Consider the following 23,560-nt stretch of genomic DNA (forward strand, 5'->3'; position numbering starts at 1 on the left):
TTTTTTATTTTTCCCTCTCTACAGACAATTTCTTTCAGCTCAGAGGGTACCTTTCTGAACCTCTTTAACAACTAGTATCTCCCACTAGTCCGGTAAGAGCGTGAACAGAATGAAAAAGACGTTATTGTATTAAAGAGTTTTTCTATATCACAGCGTATTGTGTATGTGCACCTTTTGCATGATATATTGCATAATTTCTTCAAGGTGTTTTGACTGGAAATAGTTTAACCTTATACGAAGACCTTATAGGTACGCCAATGTAATAACTACAGTAAAGACATTGTAGCTGTCATTTAATATCATCATCATCATCACCATCACGTTAATCCCTATTCCCAGGTAAAGCTGGGTTTAGGTTGGGTCTAGAAGCAAGGAGTGAGAAATCATAATAGTGGGAGAATTATCAAGCGCATACAAAGTGAGATTAAATCACAGTCATTTCCACATCATTCAGTGTTTTAAATGTAACTATACTTCCATCAATAGGCAAAAACAAGGCACCTGTGGCTTTACAAAATTAATAATGTAGACCTTTAATATCTAAGAAAATGCCGATGCTATCACTCGGGACAACTCAGATTTTTATCAACAATAATTTAGTGGTATATTCTTGCTGTTACTGGGGATTTTATTCAGTTTAAACAGCCCTTATTAGCTAAAGTTTTTTTTTTCTCCATCATGTGACGCATCATTTACTTACTCTTAGCTTCTCCAGACAGTTGTATTTTGCATTAGATAGACATTTCGAACTGGAGGGCAAAGGGAAACCCTTCGCTGCTAGAGGTCATTCGTAAAAAAAAAAAAAAAAGTGATAGCCGGAATAAAACAAAAAAATGCGCCACTGTAACGAAGTAGTTTATTATTCGTAAGGGTGTACCCAACCCCTCCAGGCCAAAAAGTCTGTCCCCATGTTGCATTACATCGTCAGCAGATAGGAAGGCATTAACACTACGCAACATATATAAGCTTTACTCTTAGTTTTCTAATTAAACCAGATTCATATTCACTGGGGAAAGCCCCACGAATTGATGGAGTGTGTGTTGAAATGCTGATGCATCGGGGAGAGATAGTAGTAGAATGGATGTGGAAGATGTGCAGATTGGCCTGGGAGGAAGGTAGAGTCCCGGAGGATTGGAAATCAGGTATAATTATTCCCTTGTACAAAGGAAAAGGGGAAAAAGAAGTGTGTGGTAATCATAGGGGCATTTGTCTTTTTTGTATAACAGGAAAAGCGTATGGTAGGATACTTATTGACAGGGTTAGAGAAAGAACAGAGGAATTGGTTGGAGAAGAACAGGGAGGTTTTAGGAAGGGAAGAGGTTGTGTAGATCAGATATTCATTCTTAGATCTTTAGTGGAAAAGTTTCTAGTGAAGGGAAAGAAGTTATATGCAGCCCTCATGGATTTGAAGAAAGCATATGACAGGGTGGATAGACAAGGATTGTGGAAAGTATTAAGAAAATATAGAGTAGATGGGAAGTTGTTGAATGCTGTGAAGAGTACGTATGATGGTGCTAAGGCTGCAGTGCGTGTGGATGGTGAACTAAGTGAATTTTTCTCTTTGGAGGTTGGGTTGAAACAGGGATGTGTCATGTCTCCATGGTTGTTCAATCTTTACATGGATGGGGTAATAAAAGAGGTACAAGGTAGGGTAGTGGATGTTGGAGTGGCCCTGGTGAGAGAGGATAGTGTTTGGAAACTCCCTGTACTGTTGTTTGCAGATGATACTGTGTTGTTGAGTGAAGACGAAGGGGAGCTGCAAGGCTTGGTGGATGAGTTTGGGAGAGTGTGTAAGAAACGGAATCTAAAGGTGAATGTAGGGAAGTGTAAAGTGATGGTCTTTGAGAGAGGTGAAGTCAGTGAATGTACAGCGAGGTTGGATGGTGAGGAATTGGAAAATGTGAGTACGTTTAAGTACTTGGGTAGTGTGATGAGTAAGGATGGAAGTTTGGCGGGTGAAGTGCTTGAAAGGGTACAGCAGGGATGAAAGATTGCTGGCTCTTTGAAAGCAGTGATAAGAAACAGGGAAGTGAGCATGGAAGTGAAAAAGTTACTACATGACAGTATTGTGATACCAACTCTAACGTATGGAAGTGAAGCTTGGACGTTGTTGGAAGGACACAAGTCAAGAGTGAGAGCAGTGGAAATGAGTTATTTACGAGGACGCTGTGGAGTCACATGGAGAGACAGGCTGACGAATGAGGATATAAAGGAGCGTTGTGGTGTGGATGTGGATGTGATAGGAAGCGTTATGAGGAACACACTGAAGTGGTTTGGCCATATGGAGAGGATGGAGGGTGAAAGACTGACGAAGAGAGTGTCTGTGAGTGAGATGGAGGGGGGAAGAGGGAGGGGGAGGCCGAGGATGAGATGGAGGGATGGGGTGGAATGGTATATGAGAAAGGGGGATGTGAGCTGGGAGCAGGTCAATGAAATAGCGGGGGACAGGGCGACGTGGAGGCGATTTATTTGTGGCCACCCCAAACGGGATTGAGGCGTCTGGCAATAGATAGATAGATATTCATTTCTAACCGAATCGCTGCTTAGAGTTGGTCAGACTATTAGATAAAGTTGCATTTTCCCGTATTGTCGCTGTTCACCAATTACATTTTGAGCACTGGATTTAAAAAGGCTTATTCGGGTCGAGTTACAGGGTTCAGGCTTGGACATAGTAGATTTTTATTGACTGCATTAATGATCTCATGCAATAGATAGGTATTGGTGCAGGCCTTCTATGTACTGAGATTATTCACCAAAACCACGTCTACTGCCCTCAAAACTGGTATATATATATATATATATATATATATATATATATATATATATATATTTTGTATACACACACACACACACACACACACACACACACACACACACATATATATATATATATATATATATATAGATAGATAGATAGATAGATAGATAGACAGATAGATAGATAGATAGATAGATATAGATATATATAGATATATATACTATACATGTTCACAGATGCCGTAATCCCCAAAGGGGTCCCCACAAACAAATCGCCTCATAGATAGATAGATATAGATATATATAGATATATATACTATACATGTTCACAGATGCCGTAATCCCCAAAGGGGTCCCCACAAACAAATCGCCTCCATGTCACCCTGTCCCCCGCCATTACCCTGCCCTGCACCCAGCTCACACACCCTCTTTCACCTATACCTCTCAACTCCATCCCTCTATCTCATCCTTGGCCTCCCCCTCCCTCTCCCTCCCTCCATCTCAATCACTACACTCTCCTCGTCAGCCTCTCGCTCTCCGTCATCTCCACACGGCCACACCACTCAATGTGCTTCTCCTAACGCTTTCTATCACATCCACATCCACACCACAACGCTCCTTCACTTCCTTATTTGTCAGGCCGTCTCTTCATATGACTCCACATGCTACTCAAATAACTGCTCTCACTCTTGACTTGTGTCCCTCCAATAAGGTCCTAGCTTAACTTCCATACGTTCGAGTTGATATTACAATACTGTCATGCAGTAACTTTTTCACTTCCATGCTCACATCCTTGTTTCTTATCACTGCTTTCAATGAACCAGCAACCTTTTCTCTTTGCTGTGCCCTTTCAAGTACTTCACCCTCTAAAATTCCATCCTTAATCATCACACTACCCAAGTACTTAAACGCATTCACATTTTCCATTTCCTCACCATCCAGCCTCATTGTACATTCACAGACTTCATTGCTCTGGAAGACCATAACGTTGCTCTTCTCTACATTCATCTTTAGTTACCAAGCCTTGCAGCTCCCCTTCGTCTTCACTTAACAACACAGTATCATCTGCAAACAACATTACAGGGAGTTTCCACACACTGCCCTTTCTCATTAGGGCTGCTCCAACATCCACTTCCCTTTCTTGTATCTCTTTTATAACCCCATCCACATACAGACTGAACAACCATGGAGACATTACACGTCCATGTTTCAATCCAACCTTCAAATAGAAAAAAATCACTCAGTTCACTGTCCACACACACTGCAGCCTTAGCACCCTCATACATACTCTTCACGGCATTCATCAACTTCCCATTTACTCTATATATTCTTAATACTTTTCACTATCCTTGTCTATCCACCCTGTCATATACTTTCTTCAAATACATGAAGGCCACATACAACTTCTTCCCATCTGTAGAAGCTTTTCTACTAAAGACCTAAGAATGAATATCTGATCTACACAACATCACCCTTTCCTGAAACCTCATTGTTCTTCCCTAACTAATTTCTCTGTTGTTTCCCTAATTCTGTCAGTTAGTATCTTACCATATACTTTTCCTATTACACAAAGAAGACAAATGCCCCTATGATTACCACACACTTCTTTGTCTCCTTTAACTTTATACGGGGGAATAATTATACCTGAATTCGAATCCTCTGGGACTTTATATAGGGTGCCTTCCTCCCATGCCAATCTGCACATCTTCCTCATCGATTCTACTACAACTCTCCTCCATGCTTCGGAATTTCACCACACACTCCATCAATTCCTGGGGCTTTCCCCATTTTGACTTTCTTCATTGCTTCCAGAACTTCTATCTGATTCCTTCCTCTCTTCCCACATCCCTCCTTTTCCCTGCCATTCCCCAGCACTTATACTCGCATTACTTTCATTCTCTATGCTCAACAATTCCCCAAAGTGTTCTCTCCATCTGCTCACTTTTTCTCCCTTCTCCACCAATAATCTACCAATTCTATCTTTCACTCCCCGACTAACTTCTTTAACACCCTGTCTAACTCTCTTTACCACTTTCCAGAATATTTTCATACATTCCCTCCACTTTACACTCAGATTCCTTCCAAAATCCTCATTCACTCTCTTCTTACTCTCTCTTACTAATCTTTTCACCTCTCTCTATGTAACTCTTTCTTTTGTCTCTCAACTTCCTCCACACCCCTGTATGTTTTTTTTCTTTTGTGCCACAGCCTGTCCCACCTCTTCATTCCGCCATGGTGTTCCTTGCACCCCGTTTCGTCTATTCTTCGCCCACACACCACCTCATTTGCTGCTCAGATAACTTCTATGAATATCTTAAATGCACATTCCACGTCCCCCATCTGCTCCATATCATATTTACCCAATTGCTCCTCCACTTCTCTCTTATACTCTGCCTTTTTCCATCCTCTTATAACCTTTCTACCCTCCACGTACGAACTACTTCCTCCTGTCCTTCTTTCTTTTATTCCTCCGTTTCATTTGAACCTTGACTCTCACCATCACCAAATGGTGGTCAGAAAGTCCGCTCCCCTAACCACTAATATGCTTTTGTATCCATTACACACCTTTTAACTCTCTCATCCACACACATAATCCGCTCATTCAGTTCACCACCCACCCTTCTCATCACTCGCCACGTATTCCTGTGGATCATTATGTGTCTGAAGAGGGTATTGGCTATCACCATGCCTCTCCCTGCAGAAATGTCCTCTATAGCACTGCCACTCTCATCCACTTCTGCAGGCACACCCCACGCACCAACTGCTCCATCCAACTTCACATTCCTTACTGTTCCATTCATATTTCCAATCAAAAACACTCTCATTCCTTATAACCTTTTCCATGCACGCTTCCACTTTTGTCCAGAACTCTTCTTTCACTCTGCTTGCACAGTCTTTCGTTGGCGCATACACACACACACACACACAATCGCTCACATTTGTAATCCAATTTTCAAACTTACCCACATAATCCTTGAGCAAACGGATCCATACTCTCTAATATTTTTCTTCCATCTCTTGCAGACACCAATACACACTCCTTCTTTTACTCTCTCATTCTCATCCACTCCCGCACATATACCCCACCCATACTCCCATTCTCTCACACTCTCACATCCCATTTAGTTTCAGTTAACCCACATCCACCTACTTTTGCACCTCCAAGCACCTGGACACTCTCTCTCTCTCTTTCACCTTATCATTTGCACCCTTCTCAAAAGGGTGGAGTCAAAGGTTTTTCATCTCATTAACTCCCCTTCTTTTACTGGCTCCCTTCATCCTCTGTCTCTTCACCGCACTGTTGCATATCTCTTTGCTGTCACTATTTCAATGGTCACTGCTCCTCTGAACTGTCGGCTTGCATCCCTCCACCTCTACACGCCTAGCACCCGTCTAGCAACAAACTCTCATTCACTTTCTGTCCAACTCTCTAATGCAAGAGTTAACCATAACTTCCAGTCCTTCATTTATGCAACAGGCCAGCTCCGGAACAGTCTCCCTCCGTCTGTATTTCCTGCATCTTATGATCTCCAGTCTTTCAAACGCAGTGTTTCCAGACATCTCGAAGTGAACGGATCTTGAATTTGGCTATCTTTTGTATTGTTTTTGCTTGTTTTCTTGGAATGATCGGTTTGTGGGCTCCTGGCCTTAGGTTCCTTCTTCCTTGCATAAAAAAAATAGAAGCAACATCTATGGATCTAATCTACATATGTATAATATTCACACACACATGGATCTAATCTACATATGTATAATATTCACACACACATGGATCTAATCTACATATGTATAATATTCACAAACACACACACACACACACACACACACACACACACACACACACACATACACACACACACACACACACACACACACACACACACACACACACAAACTTAGCTTGAACTTCAAGCTGACACTCTGCTACAGAAGACAATGCTTGCTATTCGTTCATCGTCTTTGGTGCCAATGTGTGTGACTGTGCAGACCAATCCTGGATCCGTAAACTTTGCCACAGAGTCGGCCTGTCAAGTTCAGGTTTGATGGGAGAATATTTTGGTTGTGCCTCGATTGTCTACGCCCTTCTCTAGCCAGGTTGCGAGTTTCTTCGGGAAGAATAATTCCTTCACTGCAGACGGCTCCATTTTATTCTGCCAGAGGCATTGATATCAAGATCTGTTGGAACTTCATAGCCACCATTTATATATATGTAACTTTTTAGTCTTGTAATAGGTAAGCCTTGAATTTTGGTGAAAGTTATTTTGGTAATTGAAGACCAGGATGAGTTAAAGATGAATACAGGGAGTAGATCTTGATTTATTATCTTCAAAGAAAGTCTAAGTTGAGCAGGGTATTTATTACACAGGGACTTAATTTACTAACTAAGTCTAGTCCGACCCCTCTTCTTATCTGATCTCTCCATTACCTGCCGGTTCTATGACTTGCCCCATTCTGAGATCTGATTCCTACATTTCTCATTTAGCAGGGGTCATGTCACGTGGGCTATACTGTTGTGAAGCTTCTAGAACACTGTATGTCTGTCTGTATGTACAGCTTCTGGTGCACGACCAGCATTCCTTCACTTAAGAGTTGCAAGGGTTGTTGGCACACTTCCTCTCTTACCCCCTGGCTTGGTGCTTCTATCTGTCTATCTACCTATCCATCTATCTGTCTGAGTTTTATTATTATAATATGGAGTCCTAACATCGCTCGGTCACGCCAACAGGCGGTCCTCCGACAGCAATCATCACTGACATATGTTAATCTATTAATACATAACATTGATTATAATATTGTATAGATATAATGTTCATATTAATATTGCAATGATCCAGTAATATTACATTTTAAACAAGTTGTATACATAACTGAACAAATGCAATATGGTTAAATTGGTTATTGTACGACATTTTGTAAGATGTGTATTATAACAGTAAAATGCATATATGCAAAAGGACAAAATCGTTCAAAGTTAAGATTATGGTAAGAGCTATTAATATTTCATAAAGAGATAATGTTACTGGTATACTTCTATATCATGTGTCATTATTATTATTATTTTTTTGTAAAATTAATGCTTTATACAAAATATGTACAGTTCATTCAGGGGGGTTTACTTGATTTCGCACCTTACCCACACTAAATACTGATTCCAAGTTTGCAATTCTTGCATGCATTCTGTGCATTGCAAACAGCACTACTGCAAATACAATACAGAAGATTATAAGTCAGTTGTGATCTTGCCATTACCGGCATTCGAAATTCCTTGCATAAGTGCCCTGTAACAAACTCTAGTGTTGTCTTATTGGTGTAGAATTGTGCCAATGTGTTCCGTGATGATGGAGAAGTGTTGGAAAAGTGTTATGTTTCCTTCCATGGCATATATTATATCTACACTTTCGAAAGCTATGTTTTCCGCCTTTTTCAGATTTTTCACAATTGTCTTCATTGCTGAGTTATGTCCTGCGATAAATTTATCTTCGTATGTTAGTACCTGAGCTATTTTATTATATTTGTTGTTTATTTCTTGCAGGTCTTCTCTGTACCCAATCCAAAGATATTTCCAAGAACTGCACCGTCCAGGTCGAACAAACCGCGCTTTTGGCGAGTACGTGTACTGTTGTTTGTGGCATTCAATACCTCTGTTCCATGAGATGGGAAATCTTGGATCATGATGAGCATAGTTTATTTCACCTGTTCTATCTTCCATTTCGCTACCTTCATTATTTCATCCACTTCCTGTGTGTTATGAGCCTGTGAAACATAGCCTCCTATCATGAAGTCCAGGGTCCTCATTGGTCTGGCGATGTTTTCTAGATAAGAAGGTAATTCGTATAAGGTGGATGGAAAGCTGATGACAGGGAGTACTGGAGCTCCCGTTTCATCAGCCCTCAGGACTAGTTCCTGACCATCCCCCTTTGCTGAACTTTTTCAGTGTCTCAGTTACACAGAGAGTAGGCCAGCATGCTCTCCAGTACAAATTTCTCTAACTATCTACACCAAACTACATGCACAGTACACACCACACTTCCTAATCAAAATTCACTAAAATGGCATCTCATCACTAAGCCTCGGAGTCCCCAGGGGGGGGACCATAAATGCCCCCTCCATCCGCCTCTCTCCCGGTGACGACTCGAGGTGCCTGGAACCACTGTCTGACTCGCTTCTTCTTCATTTCTGCAACATTCACGGCCTTTCCTCTAACTTTCACTCTGTTGAGCACCACCTCTCCTCCTCTAAACCTCACCTTCTTTTTCTAACTGAGACTCAGCTGTCTGAGGCAACTGACAACAAACCCTTTTCTGTATCCTCCTACTTTCTCTATACTCATTTCAAAGCCAAAGGTGGCTGTTGTGTATATATACGCAACGAATTATCTTGCTCTCGTGTTCCCGAACTCGATTCTTCTGAATTCTCTACACTCTGGCTTCGGCTTTCCTGTCATTATCTAACTAAATATATCTGTGCTGTTTACTTATCCCCTAATTCTACTGACTATCAAAAATTCTTCGACTATCTTACTTCTACGATGGAACACATTCTATCCATTTCTCCTTTCTCTGAAATCTCCATTCTAGGAGATTTCAATGTTCACCACCACCTTTGGCTCTCCTCTCCTTTCACTGATCCACCTGGTGAACAAGTCTACATCTTTTCTATCCTTAATGACCTTGAGCAGCTTGTACAGCTCCCTACCCGTATCCCTGACCGCCTTGGAGAGAGCTCCAACATACTTGACCTCTTCCTCACAACTAATCCTTCTCCTTACTCTGTTAATCATTTCTCTCCGTTGGGCTCCTCTGATCACAACCTTATTACCTTAACCTGTCCTATCACTCCGGTACGGCCTGTGGACCCTCCAGGGAAACGTCGTCTGTGGCATTTTGGAGCCGCAGACTGGGAGGCCCTCAGGCAGTACTTCTTTGATTTTCCCTGGAATGATTATTCCTTCCATGGCCGGGAGCCATCTGAGTGTGCCTTGCGCATTACAGAGGTTATTCTCTCGGGCATGGAAGCGTACACTCCTTTCTCATATCCTTTGACTAACGCAAGAAAGCCTTGGTTTAATCACACTTGTTCTAATGCTGTCCGCTACAAAAGGTACCGGAGCCAACCCACCCCTGAATCACATCATCTTTACGTTTCTGCCCGGAATCGTGCTAAGTCTGTTCTTCGCTCTACTAAAAATAATATCATCCATACTAAATGCTCTCAACTCTCCAACTCGAATTCTTCCTGCTCCTTCTGGCACCTTGCCAAAAATCTTTCTAACAACTTTACCTCATCATCCTTCCCTCCTCTTTACTACTCTGATGGTTCTGTAACTATTTCTTCTACTGATAAAGCAGATCTCTTCGCACAGACTTTCTCCTCCAATTCCACCTTAGACAATTCCTCCTCCATCACTTCCCCCCTCTGACTTCCTCATGGCTGACATTAAAAATTCTTCATCTGATGTATTTTCTGCCATCACTTGCCTCAGTACTAACAAGGCATATGGGCCTGATGGGGTCCCTCCTGTTGTTCTCAAGAACTGTGCTTCTGTGCTTACTCCCTGCCTAGGCAAACTCTTTCGCCTTTGTCTGTCAACTTGTACCTTTCCTTCTTGCTGGAAGTTTGCTCTCATTCAGCCAGTCCCAAAGAAGGGTGACCACTCCCAACCCTCCAACTATCGTCCAATTGCTTTAACGTCCTGTATTTCAAAAGTTTTCGAGTCAATTCTCAATAGAAAAATTTTAAGGCATTTTTCCTATCACAACCTTCTTTCCGATCGTCAGTACAGGTTCCGTCAGGGACGCTCCACTGGCGATCTTCTCACCTACCTTTCAGACTCCTGGTTATCCTCCTTTCGGGACTTTGGCGAAAGCTTTGCCATTGCACTTGACATCTCAAAGGCTTTCGATCGAGTCTGGCATAAATCTTTAATTTCCAAACTGCCCTCCTACGGTTTCTATCCTTCTATCTGTGCCTTCATCGCTAGCTTCCTTTCTGGTCGTTCTATAGCCGCTGGTGTAGACGGCCATCGTTCTTCTCCTAGATCTATCAACAGTGGTGTTCCTCAGGGCTCTGTCCTATCACCAACTCTCTTCCTTTTATTCATCAATGATCTTCTAAGCTGTACATCTAACCCTATCCACTCATATGCTGATGACTCCACCCTTCACCTTTCCATTCGGTTTTCGCAACACCCATCTGAACAGTTACTTCAACAAATAAGGGATGAGGCTATGGCACACCTAATGTCTGACTTAACTCGTATCTCTGACTGGTGTAAAAATGATTTGGTTGTTTTTAATGCATCTAAGACTCAGTTCTTACACCTATCAACCCGACAAAATCTTCCACAGGTATACCCACTAATGTTTAATAATATTCAGCTTAATCCTGCAACATCCTTGAACATGCTTGGGGTTTCATTTACTCGGGACTTATCTTGAAAAGATCATATTACATCTCTTGTAAAATCTGCTTCCAAGAGATTGGGTGTGCTAAGCCGACTCCGCTCTTTCTTTACCCCTGCACAATTGTTGACTCTATACAGGGCTTTTTTCCGCCCCTGTGTGGAGTACAACTCTCATGTGTGGGGAGGCTCCCCACATACAGCTCTTCTCAATAGGGTGGAGTCAAAGGCTTTTCGTCTCATTAACTCTCCTCCTCTTACTGACTCCGTTCAACCTCTGTCTCTTCGCCGCACTGTTGCATCTTTATCTCTTTTCTATTGCTACTTTAATGGTCACTGCTCCTCTGAACTGTCTGCTTGCATTCCTTCACCTCTACGACGGGCGCGTAGCACCTGTCTGGCAGCAAACTCTCATCCCTTTTCTGTCCAGCTCTGTAATGCAAGAGTTAACCGTTACTCCCAGTCTTTCATTTATGCAACAGGTCAACTCTGGAACTGTCTCCCTCTGTCTGTATTTCTTGCTGTCTATGATATCCAGTCTTTCAAACGCAGCGTTTCCAGGCATCTCAAAATGATCGGATCTTGAATTTGGCTCTCTATTGTATTTTGTTTTTCTCTTGGAGGGAACTGTTACTGCGGGCTCATGGCCTTTGGTTTCTTCTTCCTCGCATAAAAAAAAAAAAAAAAGTAATCCAAACTGATTTCAGTACTCATGACATCCTTTAAGATTGATGTCGTGGCCGTTGGAGCTATGAGGCATCCTTGCCGTACTATGTGTTGGGGGTCTAAGTGAGCATTTCTTATTGCTATGTAGCGGAGAATCCATAGCATAAGTCCCTTCATCCTTACCTACCGACAAAAAAAAATCTATTAATTTTCTAATATGGTCATGCTGTGGTCGATGATAGCGATGATCTGCGATACGGTTGACTAACGTAGAACAATAACTTGATTGTTATTTCATTTATAGAAGGAGTTTAAATCGATATTTAAATCATGTAAATGATGTACTGTAGATTTTTTTGGAACAGTTGCACCTATGTTTGATTGTTTGGTATATGACATTAATTCATTTTTGTAAATATTGTTGTTTTCTTGATTGGTTTCATGAGTTATGTTCGGTTGTTCGGTGGTATCCGAGGCTGTATAACTATTGGATAGTTCCCTTGAAACTCGTTTTAAATGGTCAATATGAACTTGTTTCTCTTTGTCACTTGACAGTGACCTAATTAAAACTTTGCTTATATGCTAATAACTCTGTATGGACCCTCGAATTTCAGGGATAATTTTTTATTGTCTCGTATGAATGATACCATAGACAATGTCTCCTAAGCTGATAGGCGAGTCTCTTGCCTTTTTATTAAATACCTCCGTCATTTCTTCCTTGGACATCGTTACTTGTTTTTTGACTCTTTTATGTATGTCCTGGAATTCACGTAAACGGAGTTGAGTAATCATCGTAGTTGTATAGGGGTAGATTTTGATCTTCTAGAATCTCATATGGTAGTTTTTTATCTGTCCCATATATAATGAAATGTGGTGTGTCTCCTATAGATTTATTTATAGATCCATTAATTGAGGTTTCTACTCTGGGAGTCCAATCATCCCAGCTTGCATAATTTTCACTGAGAATGTGTCGTAGTACATCCAATACTTTTTTGTTTAGTCTCTCTACTGACCCATTGGATGCTGGGTGATAGGCTAAAACATTAACCTTTTTGATATTGTATTGTTTACATATTTCTTGTAAGATATCAGAATTAAATTCTCCTCCATTATCAATTATCTGTACCTTTGGGGTAGTAAAGCGACATATTACATTATCTATTATTGTCTTTGCTACTGTCTCTGCTGTTTTATCTTTAATTGGGGCTAAAATTACATAACGGGAAAAATGATCCGTTGCTACGAATAGGTATTGGTTATTACTGTATGATAATGGCAACTTGAGTAAATCAACCGCGACAACGTCCCATGGTTGATGTGGTACAGGATAATTACCTATAACCTCAGGTGAAATGAGGTATCCTTTGTGTTGTGCACATGATTCGCATCTGTCTATATAATTGTTTATATCTTTTCGTAATTATGGCCAGTAATATAACAACTGGGCTTGTTTGAATGCCCTATTCTTTTCAGGATGTCCTGCATGTGGGCTATCGTGTATCCTTCGTAATACTTGGGGTATCATGTCATTAGGTACTACCAATTGGTTATTATTTCTTCGGCGTTTTTGTTGTTCTGGGTTGATCTTGTATAAGGTATTATTGATTATTGTGAATAGTGGCACATGTAGTTTGGGTTATTGTATATCATCTCCACTTTCTAACTTGCATATAACTTTAGACCATGTTGGATCAAGTCTTTGTGCTTTTGCGATTTCATCGTGGTTTGGGATGCCTCCTTTGAGATCTAATGCCGCGACCTGAATTGTTTTCGGGTTCCTAGATAATGAATCGGCTACTAGCTTAATTTTGCCTTGTATATAATGAATATGTACATTGTAGTTTTCGACTGTACATTTCCATCTTGCTTTCCTCCCAGAGAGGAGTTTTTCTTTAAATATGGTCAGTGAATAAGTGTATTTCGTAACCATATACCAAATCTAGAAACTTTTGTATTGCAAAAACCACTGGAAGTGCCTCTAAGTTTGTAGGTGCAATAATTTTTCTCTGCACCTTTTATTTGCCTGCTGGCAAGTGCAATTGGTTGATTCTTTCCTCTTTTATCTTCCTGCATCAATACAGCTCCTGAACCTTTAACTGATGCATCTGTACAAATAAATGGTTTTGTAAAATCCATATATGCCAAACATGGTGCATTTGTTAGTTTAATTTTTAGATTGTTAAATGCTTGTTTTTGTTCTTCTCTCCATTGCAATATAGCATTTTTTTTGAGTAATTGGAATAGAGGAAAGGCTATATGAGAGAATTGTTGTACGAATGACCTATAGTACCCAGCTAGACCTAAAAATTGTCTAACTTCGTCATTCGTAGTGGGTTCAGGAAAGTCTCTCTGCCTGTATTTTGTCACTGGTGGTGTAAATACCTTTAGCACTTAATGTGTGGCCTAAGAATTTTATTTCCTTAGAGCAAAATTTGCATTTAGAAAGCTTTTAATTTTTAAACCAGCATCACCAAGCTTTTGTAAGAGTAGGTCTATTTTCTGGAGATGTTCTGTGATATCTTTCGTTGCGATGATAATGTTGTCAAGATAAACAAATATTTCTTGTCCTAAAATTCCGGACAATAAGTAATTCATAAGACGCTGGAATGTGCCCGGGCTGTCCTCAGTCCCATGGGCATCCTTCTATGCTGATAGTGTCCTCTATTTGTGGAAAAGGCAGTGTATTTACGTGACTCCTGATCTACAGGAATTTGATAATAATCACCTAGCAAATCGATCGTGGAAGATACATTATTATCTGGTCCAACATTCTGCAGGATGTCGCTTAGCAATGACATGGGAAATCGGTCTGTGATTGTGTGGTTGTTTAGTTTACGGTAATCTACTATCTCACACATTTCTCCATTTCGTTTGGGCACGAAGAATAATGGGGCATTCCACGGGGAGACTGATGGCTCAATAATTCCAAGTTTTAATATTTCATCGACATACTGATTTGCGAGTATAAGCTGAGATTGTGAGATTCGGTAGGCAGGAACGAAAATTGGTGGTGTATCTGGGTGCACATTAATCTTGTGATTAACCACGTTAGTACACCCTAATTGCTCTCCGGGTAATGCCACGGTGTCCCTGTGTTTTTCCAACAGGGTTAACACATTTTCTTCACCAAATTCACCTGTGTGAATTAAATTCTCTTTTATGCTTTCTGTATCTGCAGATTTTATCTCACTTGTCACTCCAGCTAAAACTATTTCCATTCCAGGGGCCGGACATTTTTCAGTATTAACTATACAAATCCCATTTTTCAACTGTACATCCCCATTCATGTAATTAATTAGATATACCTGAGTTTGCCCTTCGTCGTTCATCTGACATAATGCGTTTTCTACTGACAATCCTTTTACTTTACATAGTTCTTCTAAGACAAGAACAATACTATTCCATACTTTTGCTCTTTATGGTAACTTTCATATAGGAGTTAGGTGGTATAACTAAATAATTGGTGAGACGGGCGGGAATAACTGATAAATCAGTACCGTTATCTGGGTTTCTAGTCCAGGAGGCTGGGGGGGGGGGAGTGGATCTATACACTCATCTGTTTGTGTACAGTATGTTTGTTTAAGCTTTTAATATTACCAATTATTTTTGGTTCTGTTTTACTAATCGGTAAGGACTCCGATGGTATTTCCTCTATGAATTCATTATCAAAGTTAATTCCATTCATTTGTGGGAGTAAAGTTATTTTCTCTGTTCTCATGCATAGAAGCCCAGTAACTTATGAGCTTTAATTGCTAATTTTTAACGATATAAAAAATGCAGAGATTGGTCTTGTAGTATCTGTGAAACTGATGTTTAACCGTGTCATACATTTTACTGTGATTTGCTTGCCATCTACTGTATATAAGTCTAAATTAGATTCTTCCAGAAAAGTTACTTTCTTCTTATTTCTAAAAATTCTATTTATTTCTTCTTTTGTTATTAAGTTCGTTGGAAAGCCTGTGTCCAAAAATAAGGAAACGTTTTGATCCTCACATACAGCTGGTATCAAGATACACTCATTTCCCAACATGCCTCCTATGTGAATTTTAGACTTGCTTTTCTTTACGTTTGTTCGTTTTTTGTCATGACTTGGTCTTCCCCTGATTTGAATATAGACACAATTTTTTCTACTGTTTTGCAGTTACTGGTCCAGTGCCCTTGGTATCTATGATGCCTACAGTAAGGAACAAATCCTTGTGTCTTTTGTTTGTCCTCTTTTGCTTTGATAAAGAATTCATTCTTTGTGTGTCCTGGTTTTGCACAATAACGACATAGAATGGACCTATCTCCTGACTGTGATCTGCGAGATGACTTCCCATATTTAGTGGTGTCTGTGGCGCGAGATCTGCTTGGACTGCGCGAAAACTTACGAAACCTCCTGTAGCCTGCTTTTTGTGATTGTAGCCTCGACACGTTTGGTTGTTTGCTCTGCCTGCTTTCGGGTCGTGATCGATTTTGTTCTCTCTTTGGGGTAGCTGTAGCTGTTTTCACAGCTGTTACTGTCTCAGGCACTCTCATTCTACTGAAATATGATTGTGTTTCGATCACCCCTGCTTTGCTACACTGCATCTCTACCTTGTTCATTAAGTCTAGTAAGCACATACCTGGGGTGTACGCTATCATCTTGGCGATCTTGAGGGTCCTATCAGGTAATTTACACAGGGCAGCTACATAACCAATAATGTCCATGACGATGTCTGGGGACATCTTTCCATCTCCTGTTATCCAGTTTGAGTTTTCTAAGGTAGCTAATAATGTTCTTTTGATCGTGGAGACAGAAAGTACACTTTCATTAGTAGTAACTAGAAAAAAGTATTGTTCATGTCTAGTAGGTTATAACAGTTTAAAAACAACCCTTGAAGATCTTACAATCTGTACATAAAAAAAGAATTAAAAAAAAAGGCTTTGGAAGCTTAGTCTTCAGGCAAAAGTAGGGGAAGACTGTATTTTTTGTTTCTTGCGGTAAAACTAGGTAGCGATTGGAAGAGTAATCTAGCTTTGTCGTCCAATTACTCGAAAACTATTGGATGCATCGACTTCCTGTCAGAACCATGATAAAGATCAGTGAATTATACGTATGAGCACTACCAAAATAAAAGCCTTTGGGAGCATAATTTGTAGAAAAAGGCGGGGGAACAGAGTGTGCTTTTTTCTCGCTTGCAGTAAAAGTAACCAGGGCTCGGAGAAGTAATCTCACTTTGTCGTCCAATTACTCGAAACCTATTGGACGTATCGATTTCCTGTGAGAACCATGAGAAAGAGCAGTAAATTCTACGTATGTTCATTAGCAGAATATATGCGTTTGTGAGCTTATTCCATATGAAAAGGCGGGGGAACAGAGTGCATGTTTTTTTTCTTGCTTGTGGTTAATGGTGCAAGGCTTGGAGGCGTAATTTACTTTGTTGGACAATTACTCGAAAACTATTGGACGTATCAATTTCCTGTAAGAACCATGATAAAGAATAGTAAATTCTATGTATGTACAGGACATAACAATGTAATATCTCCGATAAAACGTTGTTGTTATGTAGGCGGGAATTTAGCGTTTGCTGTGCGCGCATGACAAAAGTGATGCACGGCCGTGAGTACCCTGTCGTTTTTTGCGATTTACTCGGAAACTACGAGGCCTATCAAAAAAGCGGGTACCATGAAAAAGCACATGGAACTCTACACAATATTATAAAATAAAAACATAAGGTGTGCGAGAAAAGTTTTGCGGTAGAGCTCCCAGTACAAAAATCAGCTTTTTTTTTTTATGGCTTTCTGTTTTTGGCTATTTTCTCGAAAACTACAAATCTTATCACAACCCGATATTTCTCACTGGGTAGCTGATGAAATTCTCTATCAAAACTTCTAATAAATTTTTCCTGTGTGATGGAAAGCATTCGAATGGTGATGTTGGGAAGTGAGATTGAAGTTGCAAAATGTTTATTCAGGGCTGCCTAATGTAGTTTTATTTGTGTTTCTGTGTTTTTTTTTTTTGGTTGTGTTTATCAGCTAGAACAAACATCGATGAATAAGATGATATAGGTTTCATGGCAGTATATTGAGGTTTGAGTGGCGAAAATAAGGCAAGAATACGTGTTTTCAGCGGCGCGTGGGCACGCTGGGCAGGTGGCCAGTCGAGTAAAATCATGTGCCGTGAAACTTACTGAAACGTATGCTTGCGCAAGAGGGTTAAATAACTCAAAGACCCTTGCTCAGACTGCACCAGAAAGAATACAGACATGGTCCAGGACCAGACAAAACTTTTAGAGCCAAGAAGGGCCTCATTTATGTTTTTTTTTTTTTTTCTTGCTGTAGAGAAGAGTAATTGAAATTTTTAAAAAATAGGGTGTGCCAAATTGGAAAGCTCAAGCATGAATGACCTTTATTTTTCCCATGCAAATGATTAGAAAATAATTTTATGAGATGTCCATCAGTGTTCCTGTATCTGTAGTAGTTATATAGTAAACTGAAATTAAAAATTTGTACTATTTGGAAATTTTTGAACCTGCGACCTTGAATGGTAGGTCAAGATCACAGGAACAGGGTCAGTGTAATGGTATCATGGTGCTGTAGATCCTCAATATAGTAAGTATGAGGAAAATCGGAGAAAAGAAGTGACCTAATAAAAGTAATAAAAATAGTGATGGATACAAAGATCTTCACCTGTGGTAATAGATGGAGATCAACTAGAAGACTGTAACTGTAAGGGACAGTTATTGGTCTCCACAAATGAGAATAATCCTGATCTTACGATTTTTGTAATAACTAAAAAACTGTTGGTATAACTGCCATCAAAAAGCACAGACACCTGGTTCAGTACCGGGCAAAATATCTCGGCGAAGAAGTGTCTCATTTATGTTTTAGGGTTTCCTGTATAAAAGAACAATTGGAAAGTGTTCAAAAATGGTATGTCCAAAATATACTAATGTCTTGCAAGAATAACCTTCAATTTGTCCACTCAAATTTTTAGAAAATAACTTTATCACGGGATTTCCTTCCATGTTCATCTACCTATAATAGTGTTCGAGTAAAATTAGGTTAGGAATTGATAATCTTTGGACACTTTTGGACCTGTGACCTTGGAAAGTAGGTCAAAGTCGTTGAAAGTGGGTCAGTGTACTAGGGCTATAGTGCTGTACTTCTTCGAAACGTATGATGGAAATCAGAGAATGAAAGTGACGGAATAATAATGACAATAATAGTAACAACTAGAAAGCGCTCAGAGAGCGCATACCTCCGCCAATGCCATTAAAAAGGATCCGGATCTTGATCAGGATCCACCCCCAACTTTAACCAATTCTTTCTTGGTCCATGGCTCACTTTTCCACAAAAGTTCATCAATATCTGTTCATAACTTTTTGAGTAATCCCGGATCCGGATCAGTCCCAAAACTTAATCAATTCTTTCTTGGTCAATGGCGCACCGGTCCACAAAATTTCATTGAATTTTATTGAGAACTTTTGGAGATATTGTGCAGGATACTCCGGATACGGGTCCGGATCCTCCCGAAAATTTAATATTTTTTTCCTTGACCCATGGCCCGCCCATCCACAAAATTTCATCAAAATTCGTTCATAACTTTTTGAGTAATCCTGCTAAAAGACAGACAGACAGACAGACAGATAAACAACCCAACAAACCAAAGAGAGGTAAAACATATACCTCCCTGTGGAGGATGTGAAGGAGCGTTGTGGTGTGGATGTGGATATGATAGGAAGCGTTAGGAGAAACACACTGAGGTGGTTTGGCTATGTGGAGAGGATGGAGAATTAGAGACTGATGAGGAGAGTGTATGTGAGTGAGGTGGAGGAGGAAAGAGGAAGGGGGAAGCCGAGGATGAGATGGTGGGATGGAGTGGAGAGGTATATGAGAGAGGGGATGTGTGAGTTGGGAGCAAGGCAGTGAAATGGTGGGGGACAGGGGGACATGGAAGCGATTTGTTTGTGGCCACCCCATATGGGATTAAAGCATCTGGCAATAATAATAATAATAATAATAATAATAATAAAAAGATGGAGACTGAAACTCTCATAGTTACTGATCTCCATCTATAAGAATATTGCTGAACTTACTGTTTGTGTAAAAACTCAAAAACGTTGGTTAAACTGCCACCAGAAAATTATGCAGACCTGGTCCAAGACCAGATAAAATTTCTCAGGCCATGAAACGCCTCATTCACGACTTTTTTTCTTTTTTTTTGTATGAAAGAGCAATTGAAATTTTTTTAAAAAATGGGATGGCCGAAATGTCATAATGTCACGCATGAATATCTTGAGATTATTTCCTTACAAATGTTTGGAAAATAATTTTATCATGGGATTTCTTTCCATGTCCATTTTTGTTAAATAGTTTTTGAGTAAATTAATGTTGAAAATTAATTATTTTCCGGCATTTTTGGACTTGTGACCTTGAGAAGCACACTAAGTTTACTGAAAATGAGTAAGTGCAATAGGGTCATCGTGCTGTACACCCGGGGAAAGTTCCACCTTATACACCTGCCTGCCAGTTTGGACCTTTATGCGTGAGACAACCACTGGTGAAGCAGTAGCCAGACACTTAAATGTTGGTACTACTGTGTGGGAAGAGAGAGGTTAAGGGAGGAGGAAGGCTGGGGGAGCTGATAGTTCCTAGCCCTCCCTCTTCCATCCCCATCCTTCTCACACCGTTACCAGATAGGTGAATGTTGGTCACTGCTTTGTAACCACTTTGTCTCACATTTACTATTTCGAAATGGTGAGCGAGTGTATAACGCGGAACTTTCCCCGGCTGTACATCCTCTATGAATATAATAAAAAAATGGAGAGGAAAAATGACGGAATAATGAAAGAACTATTAATAAACAATAATGCTAATTAAAATAAAAATAAAAATAATAATGATAATGACAATAATAATAACAATAACAATAATAATCATCATCATCATCATCATCATCTAATAATAATAATAATAATAATAACAATATAATAATATTAAACTAGGGTACTGTAGCTATCAGAAAGAATTACTGGCCACCACCAATGAGAATATGACTGAACTTACATTTTTGTATTTAAAAACTGTTTATCAAAATGCCACCAAAAAGTATAAAGACTTGGTTCAGAACCAGACAAAACTTCAAACACAAAGGAAGCGCCTCATTTATGCTTTGCGTTTTATGTAGGGAAGAGCAACTGAGAAGTGGGATATCCGAAATATCGACATGATATGCATGAACGACCTTCAGTTTTTTTTTTTTTTTTTTTTCATACAAGTGCTTGGAAATTTCTTATCACAGGATTTCCTTTATGTTCATGTACGTGTAACTGAGGTTGTAAATTCACGGTTCAAAGACATTTTTGGGCTTGAGGCTTTAGAAAGTATATCAGAGTCACTGAAACTGGGTCAGGGTAATAGGGTCATGGTGCTGTACATCTTCAATAAGTATAATGAAAATTAAAGACGAGTAGTGAAAGAATGATAAAAACAACAACGACAATAATAATAATAATTAAAAATAATAATAATAATAATAATAATAATAACAACAACAACAGTAACTAAAAGGGCACTCAATGGAGCTCATCCCTCCGACTCTTCATAATGGGTTAGGTATTCTCATCTATGATTAGGGTTTCACAAAAAAAGGTTTTCCGGATCCAAAATCCGTAATACAATCCGTATCGGTCCCAAAAAAACAACTGATTGTTCTCTAGGACAAGGCCTATCTACAGACTAAATTTGGTCCAAATCTCTGTTTCACTTTTTGAGTAATCCTGCTAACAGACAAACAAACTAACAGACATCGGTCCTAAAAGGTAATTGATTGTTTCCTGGGACATGAGCTATCTACCCATCAAATTTGGTCCAAAACTCTCTTTTAGTTTTTGAGTAACCTTGCTGACACACAAATAAACTAACAAACACACATGGGTGAAAACATACTCACCCTGTCGGAGAGAATAATCTACCTATCTATAGCCAGACGCCTCAATCCCATAAGTAGTGGCCATAAACAAATTGCCTTAACCCTTGTAAGGTAATCTTGATTTTGTTACTATATTAGGTAACGTGGGGTCTGTCAATAAAAAATAAATACTTCCATTTGAGGTATTTCAAAATGCTTCAATACACAGATAATTCATCCCCTTATCTGTAAATTGGGCCAGAAAAAATAAAGTTTAATTGAAAAAATATATATTTTTTTAAGTTTATAAAAAAATGGTTAAATTTAGGTATAAAAATTTTAAAATTAATCTTGCAAAATGGAAAAGTAATATCATGATTCCTTGGGTGGTCTGCAGTAGACCGATGTTGGGACCTTCTGTATACAAAAGGAGAAAAACAGCAAATTGAAATAAAAAAATCACAAGAGGGCTCAACTGAAGTTACATTATAGGTAATCTGGGGTCTAACATACCCCAATGGCTCTATAGAGCAAAATCAGAGCCAGGTACAGCTATGACCCCATCATCCCCATGAAGAGCATCACTAGGCAGGAAGGTAATGAGACGGACAGATCTGTAAACCTTATGCTCATATTTTTAAAAATTAAATTTCGGGGACTGGGGTCTCTGAGACCCCACATTACCTATCTAGGGTACGCCCTGTCCCCTGCCAGTTCGATGATTTCCCTCTCAGTTCCCACTTTCTTCTCTCATACACCTCTCCACTCCATTCCTCTATCTCATTCTCTGCCTTCCTCTTCCTCTCCCTTCCTCTTCATTGCTGACATACAGTCTCCTCATTTGCCTCTCATTCTCCATCCTCTCTACATGACCAACCCACCTCAGTGTAATTCTCCAAACGCTTTCCATCACATCCACATCCACACCACAATGCTCCTCCACTTCCCCATTGTCAGTTTGTCTCTCCATGTAACTCCACATGCTCCCCTCAAATAACCCATTTCACTGCTCGCACTCTTGACTTGTGTCCTTCCAACAAGCTCTAAACTGCGCTTCCATACTTTAGAGTTGGTATCACAATAGTATCGTGGAGTGGCTTCTTTTTACTTCCATGTTCACTTCCCTATTTCTTTTCACTGCTTTCAAAGAACCAACAACCTTTCTCCCCTGTTGTACCCTTTCAAGCACTTCATCCTCTAAATTACCACCCTTACCCATCACACCACCTATGTACTTAAATGCACTCACATTTTCCATTTCCTGTCATCCAACCTCATTATGCATTCAGTGACTTCATTTGTCTCGAAGACCACAACTTTCCTCTTCGCTGCATTCACCATGATTCCATTTCTTACACACTCCCAAATTTATTCACCAAGCATTGCAGTTCCTCTTTGTCTTCACTTAACAATACAGTATCATACTCAAACAACACAACAGGAAGTTTCCAAAAGCTGCCCTCTCTAACTAGTGCCATTCTAACATCTGTTGCCTTACCTTGTATCTGTGTTATAACCCCATCCATATACAGACTGAACAACTATGGAGGCATGGCTCATCCCTGTTTCAATCCAACATTCAGATAGATAAATTTTCTCAGTTCACCATCCACATGCACTTCAGCCTTTGCGCCCTCATACATACTCTACAGCATTCAACAGCTTTCCATTTGCTTCGTACATTCCTAATATTTGTACAAATTTAATGTCTGTCCACTCTGTCATATGCTTTCTCCAAATTTGTGAAGACCGCATACAGCTTCTTTCCCTTCTCTATAGTCCTTCCAAAATATTGAGATCATTTAGGTGTTGTCCTTCATGGGAATTCCCCTTCACGCGACGCTGCCGAATCTGTACCAAAA

The sequence above is a fragment of the Coenobita brevimanus genome, chromosome 31 (assembly GCF_032717465.1).
Source record: "Coenobita brevimanus isolate Jiangsu-jjx chromosome 31, ASM3271746v2, whole genome shotgun sequence".
NCBI classification, from domain to species: Eukaryota; Metazoa; Arthropoda; class Malacostraca; order Decapoda; family Coenobitidae; genus Coenobita; species Coenobita brevimanus.